The sequence below is a fragment of the Oncorhynchus keta genome, chromosome 1, assembly GCF_023373465.1.
Source record: "Oncorhynchus keta strain PuntledgeMale-10-30-2019 chromosome 1, Oket_V2, whole genome shotgun sequence".
Taxonomy (NCBI): domain Eukaryota; kingdom Metazoa; phylum Chordata; class Actinopteri; order Salmoniformes; family Salmonidae; genus Oncorhynchus; species Oncorhynchus keta.
Window position 1 is genome coordinate 19099702 of NC_068421.1, and position 12917 is coordinate 19112618.

General features: G+C 40.7%; 1 pseudogene; it reads left to right on the forward strand.

Moving 5' to 3' along the window:
• The first annotated feature begins 4943 nt into the window (after nt 1–4943).
• Nucleotides 4944–12917, forward strand: part of LOC118378390 (fatty acid CoA ligase Acsl3-like) — a 44833-nt pseudogene continuing 36859 nt past the window's right edge.

Sequence of the window (12917 nt, forward strand, 5' to 3'; positions counted from 1 at the left end):
TCAACATATTCTAATAGCCTACATATTCTTACCTTTAGATTGATATTAATTGAATTGTGTCCATTTTCTGTTTTAGAAAGATCTGCACAAATATGAAAGATATCATCATCATCATCATCATCATAAAACAATATAAATTTAGTTCATACAAGGGAAAATCTTACCTTAAATTGAGGATGTCTTTACATTTTTCAGTAAGTGCCTGCACCTGCTGTCCTTTCACATTCAAATCATAATGTTTCAGTTGGGCACTTAGGTTTCTGTAAGAACCCCATCCAACTAAGGAGGTTCCTCGATGAACCCCACCTCCTATGGGGTTCTTGGAAGAACCTTTTTGGGGGCAATTTTCAGTGCTAAGAACCCTAAGGTTCTTTGAAAAACTTTAAGGATCTTAGAAGAACCGTTGTATAAGCCCTAATTTTTAGAGTGTACATTGTAGGCCTGCTCTTGCATTATGTTACTATTAGGCTAAGTCTACCTACATATCTATTGAGAAAGTCTATGGCAAATAGAAATAGGTCATTTGGCATGTCGCCCGGCTCCAGCGATGCCAGTCATGTTCAAATAAACTATTGTCTGTAAAAACATACAAATATATAAAACTATCGTCTGTCACATCACAATATCATGGACGATTTCTGTCAAACAGCGTTGATTTACGATCATATTGTAATATCCCCAACCCTAGTATGGACACCATAATCAACATTTTGGTTGACAAAGTTTGAACTGTACCATTGACAAATGTTGTGCACTCAAGTTGTGAATATCTTGTCCACTGTTAAGCTTGTTTGTACTGCTGAAGTCATTTACTTGGCTTGTAGCAACTACAATTAAATCAGGCTGGTCTATTGGAGAGAGCTTGTACTTATACACAGAGCGTCTATTGTCTGCCAGGGATGGTCCGATGGGATATGTGCACACAGATGCACAGTTTTACGCCCTCCTCTCTTATGCCATGTTTCTGTCTGCAGTAGCTTTCTTCTGTGGAGCATTCTTCTTATGTAATAGGTTTCAGAGGGTTGGTCAAAGGCCTATATCATTCACCAGAGGGTATGGTTATATCTATTGGTTGAACCAGAAGTTTGAGGTCTATCAGCTTGTCAGCATGGCATATATAGTCATGGTCTGCACCCCTGCATCCAGGCTAATGTATCCAACACTCAGCAGTGAGGGAGATGGCAGAGACAGGAAGATATCATAGAGAACCTTTAGTTTCAGATTTGGCTAGTTGTTTTGGTGGTTGTCTAGTATGTTTACTGTCTGGTTGCTTGCTTCTGCTACCTCTCAGACCTTAAGAAGAAAAGCTGTAGTCTGAGCCACATATCCATTCCATTGTGTGTTGTCTTATCACTTTCAGTGAAATCATGCTTACTCAAAGCTTTTCAAGTATGCTTACGCCATTATTTGGAGATGTCTGCATACACACACACGCACGCGCGCGCGCGCGCGCACACGCACACGCACACGCACACGCACGCACGCACGCACACACACACACACACACACACACACACACACACACACACACACACACACACACACACACACACACACACACACACACACACACACACACACACACACACACACACACACACACACAGTCTGACCCCTCTATTGGCCGTCCGAGATGTGGCACTGTGTGGTGTGCTGGGCTACTGGCACAATGGTGACTTTGAGCTTTCTCCAGGAGGACTGCCTGCGAAGGCGAGAGGAAAGGGTGGCGTTGGTCACACAAAAGGCCCCATTCACAATCCTTTAAGGAAGCAGTGATTCACTCTTACTGCGGCCTGCCTGCCCACCAACTATGGGAGGAGGGATAGCAAGATATTACTGAATTAATCCACTGTGTTATGGTCGTACTTAATTTCCAAAGCTTCTGCCCTGTTACACAAAGCTCAATTATTGACCAATTGTTCCCCCCCCGATTCATTCTTGATGTTCTTTTGATTGTTCTATTGGTTGAAGCTTTATAATGGACTTAAGGCCAGGCACCACTCCCTAGTAGGGTATCCCCCCTTAATCATATCACAATCAACTTGAATGTGGACACAAATAAAACATTTTTTTGTATAATTCTGCCAGAAATAGTTAATGAAAATATGCAAATTAGGTGATATCTCATTAAATATTAGCATATCATCAAATCCTTTTTTCTGGACACAGGAAGAAGTCAGCCTAAATAACTTGGTTTCATTTTGATAAGACACTCCAGGACAGGACTTCACCGATTGTGAAGAAATATATATATTTTTCTATCAGTAAAACACTAAAGAAAGGTATGTAAAATGTCATCTAGAATAAACATTAGACAACCTGTCAACCTGTCAACAGTTCCCTAAGTATAAGTCTGGAAAATACATCTAAGGATAACTGTACAAAATGTTGTGAATGCAGATGCTTCTGAAGCTGAGAAAAATTAGTTTGAAAATATAGTTGGGAAATGGCAGTTAAAGACAAGGAATTTAGACTACCCAATGACAAACATCTATTTGGAAAACATTCTCTTTGAAATAGTATTTTAAATTAGGTGTAATTCAATGTAGTGAGATTTGAAATTATGGATGTATGTCCATTTAAAGTGGTTACAATTCACCATTTTGATAAACTAACGAATATATACATTTTCATAACTTTTTGACATTTTGGAAAATACTGATATTAAAACCTGTTTGGGATAGGGGGCAGCATTTTCACGTTTGGATGAAAAGCGTGCCCAGAGTAAACTGCCTGCTACTCAGGCCCAGTTGATAATATATGCATATTATTATTAGTATTGGATAGAAAACACTCTGAAGTTTCGAAAACTGTTTGAATGATGTCTGTGAGTATAACAGAACACATATGGCAGGCAAAACCCTGAGAAAAATCCAACCAGGAAGTGGGAAATCTGAGGTTTGCAGTTTTTCAACTCATTGCCTATCAAATATACAGTGTCTATGGAGTCTTATTGCACTTCCTACGGCTTCCACTAGATGTCAACAGTCTTTAGAACCTTGTTTGATGCTTCTACTGTGAAGGAGGGGGAATGGGAGCTGAATGAGTCAGAGGTCTGCCAGGAGTGCCATGAGCTGATCACGTGCCTTCACGTGAGAGTTAGCTTGAGGTCCATTGCATTTCTGAAGACAAAGGAATTCTCCGGTTGGAACATTATTGAAGATTTATGATAAAAACATCCTAAAGATTGATTCTATACATTGTTTGACATGTTTTTACAAACTGTAATATGACTTTTCTTCTGAACTTTCACCTGGACCTGCCCGCGCGTCGTGAGTTTGGATTTGTGAAGTGAACGTGCTAACAAAAGGAGGTATTTGGACATAAATGATGGACATTATCGAACAAATCAAACATTTATTGTGGAACTGGGTTTCCTGGGAGTGCATTTTGATGAAGATCATCAAAGGTAAGTGAATAATTCTAACACTATTTCTGACTTCTGTTGACTCCAATACGGTGGATATCTGTATGGCTTGATTTGTTGTCTGAGCGCCGTACTAGATTGTTGCATGGTTTGCTTTTTCCGTAAAGTTTTTAAAAAATCTGACACAGCAGTTGCAAAGAAGTTTATCTTTAATTTGGTGTATTGCACTTGTGAATGTATGAAAGTTACATATTTCAAAAAAATATTTTTTAATTTCGCGCACTGCCTTTTCAGCGGAATGTTGTCGAGGGGTTCCGCTTCATAACTTTTTCACCATTTTGATAAACTAACGAATATATACATTTTCATAACTTTTTGACATTTTGACATTTTGGATAATACTGATATTAATGGACCAAAATACCTACAAATCTCAAAATTGATAAGTACATGCAAAATTGTCATTTTAGCCTGTCGTGCCTGCTCCTTTCACAAGTGTGAGTTCCAAAACAGGGTTTGTGACCTGCAGCCTCGCCCTTCTGTCTCTCTCTCTCTCACCTCTCAAGGCCTCCTTCACCAGGTCTCCTCAAGGCCTCCTTCTCTCTCATGGACTCTTCACCAGGTCTCCTCATGGCCTCCTCTCTCTGGCCTCTTCTCTCCTCATCTCCTTCTCCTCATGGACTCTTCAGGTTTCTCTCTCTCTCCCCCTGTCATCTGTCATTGCATCGTGGGTCTGCAATGGGTACATGGGGGTAAAAGACGCATGTTCCTTAGGCCTTTCTCTCACACATAACCCAACCCTCTCCCTTCACTCTCCCTCCATCTCTTTCCCTCTCACACTCATATTTTATCTTTCTCTCTTTCCCTTCTCTCTCACGCTGTCACGCTTTCTCTCATTCTTTCTATCTCTATTTCCTGTCACAGTCAGTCTGCTGTCTGTCTGTATCTATGTCTTGATGTACAGTGCTGTGTGGGATATGGGGTTAGATAGGGAGCCCTGAGTCAACAAACCCATGAGACAACACCAGCAAACTCCAGCAGTCTGGCTGGCTGCTGGACAGTGAGTGAGTGAAGAGCATTCAGGCAGAGCTGTAGCCTACAGCACACGGCTGTCTGTCTTATTATGTAGGCCAAGCCACCATGCTGTGCATTACCATTGTTTGATGCTTGAGAAACCCCACTAAAACATAAGAAGAATCGATTAAAACCTATTATCTTAGAGTATGGAGCCTGCTGACTGTTGGGTTAAAAAGCTCAGATGCTGTCAAAGGAATTGTAGCTAACGCACTGATGTTATTATACATGTATAACATACAATCGACATGTTATAAATTGCATATTCTTGTACTATGTTCAAATGTTTTTTTTTGTCGTCTCTTGTCTAGGCGTAAGGTGCTGCTGCCATTGTAATCAGATAAACACAAAAGAGCAGAAGAAGAAGAACCAGGAAATGAATAACTTCCCCTGACAGTGGTAGCAGGATTACGACCCATCATTCTCTCTCCTACCATTCACATTTTAGGGTTGGAGGATCTCTTTCTCTCTCGGTCTCTCTTTCTCCGCTGTCTCCGTCTCAGTGATAAACTACCTGCTCAGAGCATAAGCCTTGCAACCCACCCCCATCCCCCACTCACTCACACACACCCAGTCAGGATGAAGCTGAAAGAGGACCTGAACCCAGTACTGCTGCTGCTCTTCCAGGTGATTAAACCTATTACTTAGGTATGGAGCCTGGCTGTACTCCGTCCTAGCCTTCCTCCCCTCCTACCTCTTCAGCTCTGTGTCAGAATCAGACGCAGGCCTCGGGTCAGAACAGGAGCGGGCTCAGAGACTCAAGGCCCGGTCTGTGACAGGTCGCCCCGCGGGGCCCTACAGGGCCATGGGCGCCACGAAGAGGCTGGTGTCGTCCCTGCACCCCGGGGTGGACACACTGGATAAGGTGTTTGAGGACGCATCCAGAAGGTTCTCTGACAGAGACTGCCTGGGCACCAGAGAGGTAGTCATGGAGGAGGATGAGAGGCAGAGCAACGGAAAGTTCTTCAAGAAGGTGAGGACAGGAGGGACAGCGTGAGGATTTTCTGTTGGGCAAAAAACTCGGGTGCAGTGAAAACGCAAGACCTTGTTCTGCCAAGTCAGTCTAGCCAAAACAGGAGAGAACTATCACTCATACAAAACACACCTCTCTTGCCCAACAGAAAGGCCTTACGTCACCTCACACAGCTCAACAACATACAGAATATAGGGCAATCTAAAACACTGTCGCTGTGTGTGTGTGTGACTTGCAACACTTTTAATTACACACCAATCCTCAGGCTAATCCCACTAGTCTAATCACAGTGCTGTTGAAACTCATGTTGCTGCAATAAAACAATGGAGTGTGCTTGGCCACCTCTTGTCTTCCTGAACAATGAGACTTACAGTGAAAAACACGTTGAATAAATGTATTTAAATGTTCTTATTGTTTCACTGACACTGTGTGAAAGTGCGTTAGCCTGGCCTGTGCCAGGTCTGGGTGTGTGCAGTACCAGTGTTAGACCAGTAGAGGACAGTATCACCACTGTTTATTATGAGTGTTGTGATTCAAATTCCAACCAAACACTGTGAACTATTCTTCCCTCCTCCATTCTTCTCTCCCTCCGCATAAAACAAACACTGTGAACTATTCTTCCCTCCTCCATCTCTCCATCTTATAAAACAAACACTGTGAACTATTCTTCCCTCCTCCACCTCTCCATCTTATAAAACAAACACTGTGAACTATTCTTCCCTCCTCCATCTCTCCATCTTATAAAACAAACACTGTGAACTATTCTTCCCTCCTCCATCTCTCCATCTTATAAAACAAACACTGTGAACTATTCTTCCCTCCTCCATCTCTCCATCTTATAAAACAAACACTGTGAACTATTCTTCCCTCCTCCACCTCTCCATCTTATAAAACAAACACTGTGAACTATTCTTCCCTCCTCCACCTCTCCATCTTATAAAACAAACACTGTGAACTATTCTTCCCTCCTCCATCTCTCCATCTTATAAAACAAACACTGTGAACTATTCTTCCCTCCTCCATCTCTCCATCTTATAAAACAAACACTGTAAAACAAAACTATTCTTCCCTCCTCCATCTCTCCATCTTATAAAACAAACACTGTGAACTATTCTTCCCTCCTCCATCTCTCCATCTTATAAAACAAACACTGTGAACTATTCTTCCCTCCTCCATCTCTCCATCTTATAAAACAAACACTGTGAACTATTCTTCCCTCCTCCATCTCTCCATCTTATAAAACAAACACTGTGAACTATTCTTCCCTCCTCCATCTCTCCATCTTATAAAACAAACACTGTGAACTATTCTTCCCTCCTCCATCTCTCCCATCTTATAAAACAAACACTGTGAACTATTCTTCCCTCCTAAAACAAACCATTCTTCCCTCCTCCATCTCTCCATCTTATAAAACAAACACTGTGAACTATTCTTCCCTCCTCCATCTCTCCATCTTATAAAACAAACACTGTGAACTATTCTTCCCTCCTCCATCTCTCCATCTTATAAAACAAACACTGTGAACTATTCTTCCTCCTCCCTCTCTCCATCTCTCCATCTCCTCCATAAAACAAACACTGTGAACTATTCTTCCCTCCTCCATCTCTCCATCTTATAAAACAAACACTGTGAACTATTCTTCCCTCCTCCACCTCTCCATCTTATAAAACAAACACTGTGAACTATTCTTCCTCCTCCATCTCTCCATCTTATAAAACAAACACTGTGAACTATTCTTCCCTCCTAAAACAAACCACCTCTCCATCTTATAAAACAAACACTGTGAACTATTCTTCCTCCTCCATCTCTCCATCTTATAAAACAAACACTGTGAACTATTCTTCCCTCCTCCATCTCTCCATCTTATAAAACAAACACTGTGAACTATTCTTCCCTCCTCCATCTCTCCATCTTATAAAACAAACACTGTGAACTATTCTTCCCTCCTCCATCTCTCCATCTTATAAAACAAACACTGTGAACTATTCTTCCCTCCTCCATCTCTCCATCTTATAAAACAAACACTGTGAACTATTCTTCCCTCCTCCATCTCTCCATCTTATAAAACAAACACTGTGAACTATTCTTCCCTCCTCCATCTCTCCATCTTATAAAACAAACACTGTGAACTATTCTTCCCTCCTCCATCTCTCCATCTTATAAAACAAACACTGTGAACTATTCTTCCCTCCTCCATCTCTCCATCTTATAAAACAAACACTGTGAACTATTCTTCCTCCTCCATCTCTCCATCTTATAAAACAAACACTGTGAACTATTCTTCCCTCCTCCATCTCTCCATCTTATAAAACAAACACTGTGAACTATTCTTCCTCCTCCATCTCTCCTCCAACTCTCCATCTTATAAAACAAACACTGTGAACTATTCTTCCCTCCTCCATCTCTCCATCTTATAAAACAAACACTGTGAACTATTCTTCCCTCCTCCATCTCTCCATCTTATAAAACAAACACTGTGAACTATTCTTCCCTCCTCCATCTCTCCATCTTATAAAACAAACACTGTGAACTATTCTTCCCTCCTCCATCTCTCCATCGTATAAAACAAACACTGTGAACTATTCTTCCCTCCTCCATCTCTCCATCTTATAAAACAAACACTGTGAACTATTCTTCCCTCCTCCATCTCTCCATTTTATAAAACAAACACTGTGAACTATTCTTCCCTCCTCCATCTCTCCATCTTATAAAACAAACACTGTGAACTATTCTTCCCTCCTCCATCTCTCCATCTTATAAAACAAACACTGTGAACTATTCTTCCCTCCTCCATCTCTCCATCTTATAAAACAAACACTGTGAACTATTCTTCCCTCCTCCATCTCTCCATCTTATAAAACAAACACTGTGAACTATTCTTCCCTCCTCCACCTCTCCATCTTATAAAACAAACACTGTGAACTATTCTTCCCTCCTCCATCTCTCCATCTTATAAAACAAACACTGTGAACTATTCTTCCCTCCTCCACCTCTCCATCTTATAAAACAAACACTGTGAACTATTCTTCCCTCCTCCATCTCTCCATCTTATAAAACAAACACTGTGAACTATTCTTCCCTCCTCCACCTCTCCATCTTATAAAACAAACACTGTGAACTATTCTTCCCTCCTCCATCTCTCCATCTTATAAAACAAACACTGTGAACTATTCTTCCCTCCTCCATCTCTCCATCTTATAAAACAAACACTGTGAACTATTCTTCCCTCCTCCATCTCTCCATCTTATAAAACAAACACTGTGAACTATTCTTCCCTCCTCCATCTCTCCATCTTATAAAACAAACACTGTGAACTATTCTTCCCTCCTCCATCTCTCCATCTTATAAAACAAACACTGTGAACTATTCTTCCCTCCTCCATCTCTCCATCTTATAAAACAAACACTGTGAACTATTCTTCCCTCCTCCATCTCTCCATCTTATAAAACAAACACTGTAAAACAAACTATTCTTCCCTCCTCCATCTCTCCATCTTATAAAACAAACACTGTGAACTATTCTTCCCTCCTCCATCTCTCCATCTTATAAAACAAACACTGTGAACTATTCTTCCCTCCTCCATCTCTCCATCTTATAAAACAAACACTGTGAACTATTCTTCCCTCCTCCATCTCTCCATCTTATAAAACAAACACTGTGAACTATTCTTTCCTCCTCCATCTCTCCATCTTATAAAACAAACACTGTGAACTATTCTTCCCTCCTCCATCTCTCCATCTTATAAAACAAACACTGTGAACTATTCTTCCCTCCTCCATCTCTCCATCTTATAAAACAAACACTGTGAACTATTCTTCCCTCCTCCATCTCTCCATCTTATAAAACAAACACTGTGAACTATTCTTCCCTCCTCCATCTCTCCATCTTATAAAACAAACACTGTGAACTATTCTTCCCTCCTCCATCTCTCCATCTTATAAAACAAACACTGTGAACTATTCTTCCCTCCTCCATCTCTCCATCTTATAAAACAAACACTGTGAACTATTCTTCCCTCCTCCATCTCTCCATCTTATAAAACAAACACTGTGAACTATTCTTCCCTCCTCCATCTCTCCATCTTATAAAACAAACACTGTGAACTATTCTTCCCTCCTCCATCTCTCCATCTTATAAAACAAACACTGTGAACTATTCTTCCCTCCTCCATCTCTCCATCTTATAAAACAAACACTGTGAACTATTCTTCCTCCTCCATCTCTCCATCTTATAAAACAAACACTGTGAACTATTCTTCCCTCCTCCATCTCTCCATCTTATAAAACAAACACTGTGAACTATTCTTCCCTCCTCCATCTCTCCATCTTATAAAACAAACACTGTGAACTATTCTTCCCTCCTCCATCTCTCCATCTTATAAAACAAACACTGTGAACTATTCTTCCCTCCTCCATCTCTCCATCTTATAAAACAAACACTGTGAACTATTCTTCCCTCCATCTCCACCTCTCCATCTTATAAAACAAACACTGTGAACTATTCTTCCCTCCTCCATCTCTCCATCTTATAAAACAAACACTGTGAACTATTCTTCCCTCCTCCACCTCTCCATCTTATAAAACAAACACTGTGAACTATTCTTCCCTCCTCCATCTCTCCATCTTATAAAACAAACACTGTGAACTATTCTTCCCCTCCTCCATCTCTCCATCTTATAAAACAAACACTGTGAACTATTCTTCCCTCCCTCCATCTCTCTCCATCTTATAAAACAAACACTGTGAACTATTCTTCCCTCCTCCATCTCTCCATCTTATAAAACAAACACTGTGAACTATTCTTCCCTCCTCCATCTCTCCATCTTATAAAACAAACACTGTGAACTATTCTTCCCTCCTCCATCTCTCCATCTTATAAAACAAACACTGTGAACTATTCTTCCCTCCTCCATCTCTCCATCTTATAAAACAAACACTGTGAACTATTCTTCCCTCCTCCACCTCTCCATCTTATAAAACAAACACTGTGAACTATTCTTCCCTCCTCCATCTCTCCATCTTATAAAACAAACACTGTGAACTATTCTTCCCTCCTCCATCTCTCCATCTTATATTGTTCTTCCTCCTCCATCTCTCTCCGTCTTAAAACAAACACTGTGAACTATTCTTCCCTCCTCCATCTCTCCATCTTATAAAACAAACACTGTGAACTATTCTTCCCTCCTCCATCTCTCCATCTTATAAAACAAACACTGTGAACTATTCTTCCCTCCTCCATCTCTCCATCTTATAAAACAAACACTGTGAACTATTCTTCCCTCCTCCATCTCTCCATCTTATAAAACAAACACTGTGAACTATTCTTCCCTCCTCCATCTCTCCATCTTATAAAACAAACACTGTGAACTATTCTTCCCTCCTCCATCTCTCCATCTTATAAAACAAACACTGTGAACTATTCTTCCCTCCTCCATCTCTCCATCTTATAAAACAAACACTGTGAACTATTCTTCCCTCCTCCATCTCTCCATCTTATAAAACAAACACTGTGAACTATTCTTCCCTCCTCCATCTCTCCATCTTATAAAACAAACACTGTGAACTATTCTTCCTCCTCCATCTCTCTCTCCATCTTATAAAACAAACACTGTGAACTATTCTTCCCTCCTCCATCTCTCCATCTTATAAAACAAACACTGTGAACTATTCTTCCCTCCTCCATCTCTCCATCTTATAAAACAAACACTGTGAACTATTCTTCCCTCCTCCATCTCTCCATCTTATAAAACAAACACTGTGAACTATTCTTCCTCCTCCATTCTCTCCATCTTATAAAACAAACACTGTGAACTATTCTTCCCTCCTCCATCTCTCCATCTTATAAAACAAACACTGTGAACTATTCTTCCCTCCTCCATCTCTCCATCTTATAAAACAAACACTGTGAACTATTCTTCCCTCCTCCATCTCTCCATCTTATAAAACAAACACTGTGAACTATTCTTCCCTCCTCCATCTCTCCCTCGCATAAAACAAACACTGTGAACTATTCTTCCCTCCTCCATCTCTCCATCTTATAAAACAAACACTGTGAACTATTCTTCCCTCCTCCATCTCTCCCTCGCATAAAACAAACACTGTGAACTATTCTTCCCTCCTCCATCTCTCCCTCGCATAAAACAAACACTGTGAACTATTCTTCCCTCCTCCACCTCTCCATCTTATAAAACAAACACTGTGAACTATTCTTCCCTCCTCCATCTCTTCCCTCCTTATAAAACAAACACTGTGAACTATTCTTCCCTCCTCCATCTCTCCATCTTATAAAACAAACACTGTGAACTATTCTTCCCTCCTCCATCTCTCCATCTTATAAAACAAACACTGTGAACTATTCTTCCCTCCTCCATCTCTCCATCTTATAAAACAAACACTGTGAACTATTCTTCCCTCCTCCATCTCTCCATCTTATAAAACAAACACTGTGAACTATTCTTCCCTCCTCCATCTCTCCATCTTATAAAACAAACACTGTGAACTATTCTTCCCTCCTCCATCTCTCCATCTTATAAAACAAACACTGTGAACTATTCTTCCCTCCTCCACCTCTCCATCTTATAAAACAAACACTGTGAACTATCTCCTCCTTCCATAAAACAAACACTGTGAACTATTCTTCCTCCTCCATCTCTCCTCCATCTTATAAAACAAACACTGTGAACTATTCTTCCCTCCTCCATCTCTCCCTCGCATAAAACAAACACTGTGAACTATTCTTCCCTCCTCCATCTCTCCATCTTATAAAACAAACACTGTGAACTATTCTTCCCTCCTCCATCTCTCCATCTTATAAAACAAACACTGTGAACTATTCTTCCCTCCTCCACCTCTCCATCTTATAAAACAAACACTGTGAACTATTCTTCCCTCCTCCATCTCTCCATCTTATAAAACAAACACTGTGAACTATTCTTCCCTCCTCCATCTCTCCATCTTATAAAACAAACACTGTGAACTATTCTTCCCTCCTCCATCTCTCCCTCGCATAAAACAAACACTGTGAACTATTCTTCCCTCCTCCATCTCTCCATCTTATAAAACAAACACTGTGAACTATTCTTCCCTCCTCCATCTCTCCATCTTATAAAACAAACACTGTGAACTATTCTTCCCTCTCCCTAAAACAAACCTGTGAACCTCCTCCATCTTATAAACAAACACTGTGAACTATTCTTCCCTCCTCCATCTCTCCATCTTATAAAACAAACACTGTGAACTATTCTTCCCTCCTCCATCTCTCCATCTTATAAAACAAACACTGTGAACTATTCTTCCCTCCTCCATCTCTCCCTCGCATAAAACAAACACTGTGAACTATTCTTCCCTCCTCCATCTCTCCATCTTATAAAACAAACACTGTGAACTATTCTTCCCTCCTCCACCTCTCCATCTTATAAAACAAACACTGTGAACTATTCTTCCCTCCTCCATCTCTCCATCTTATAAAACAAACACTGTGAACTATTCTTCCCTCCTCCATCTC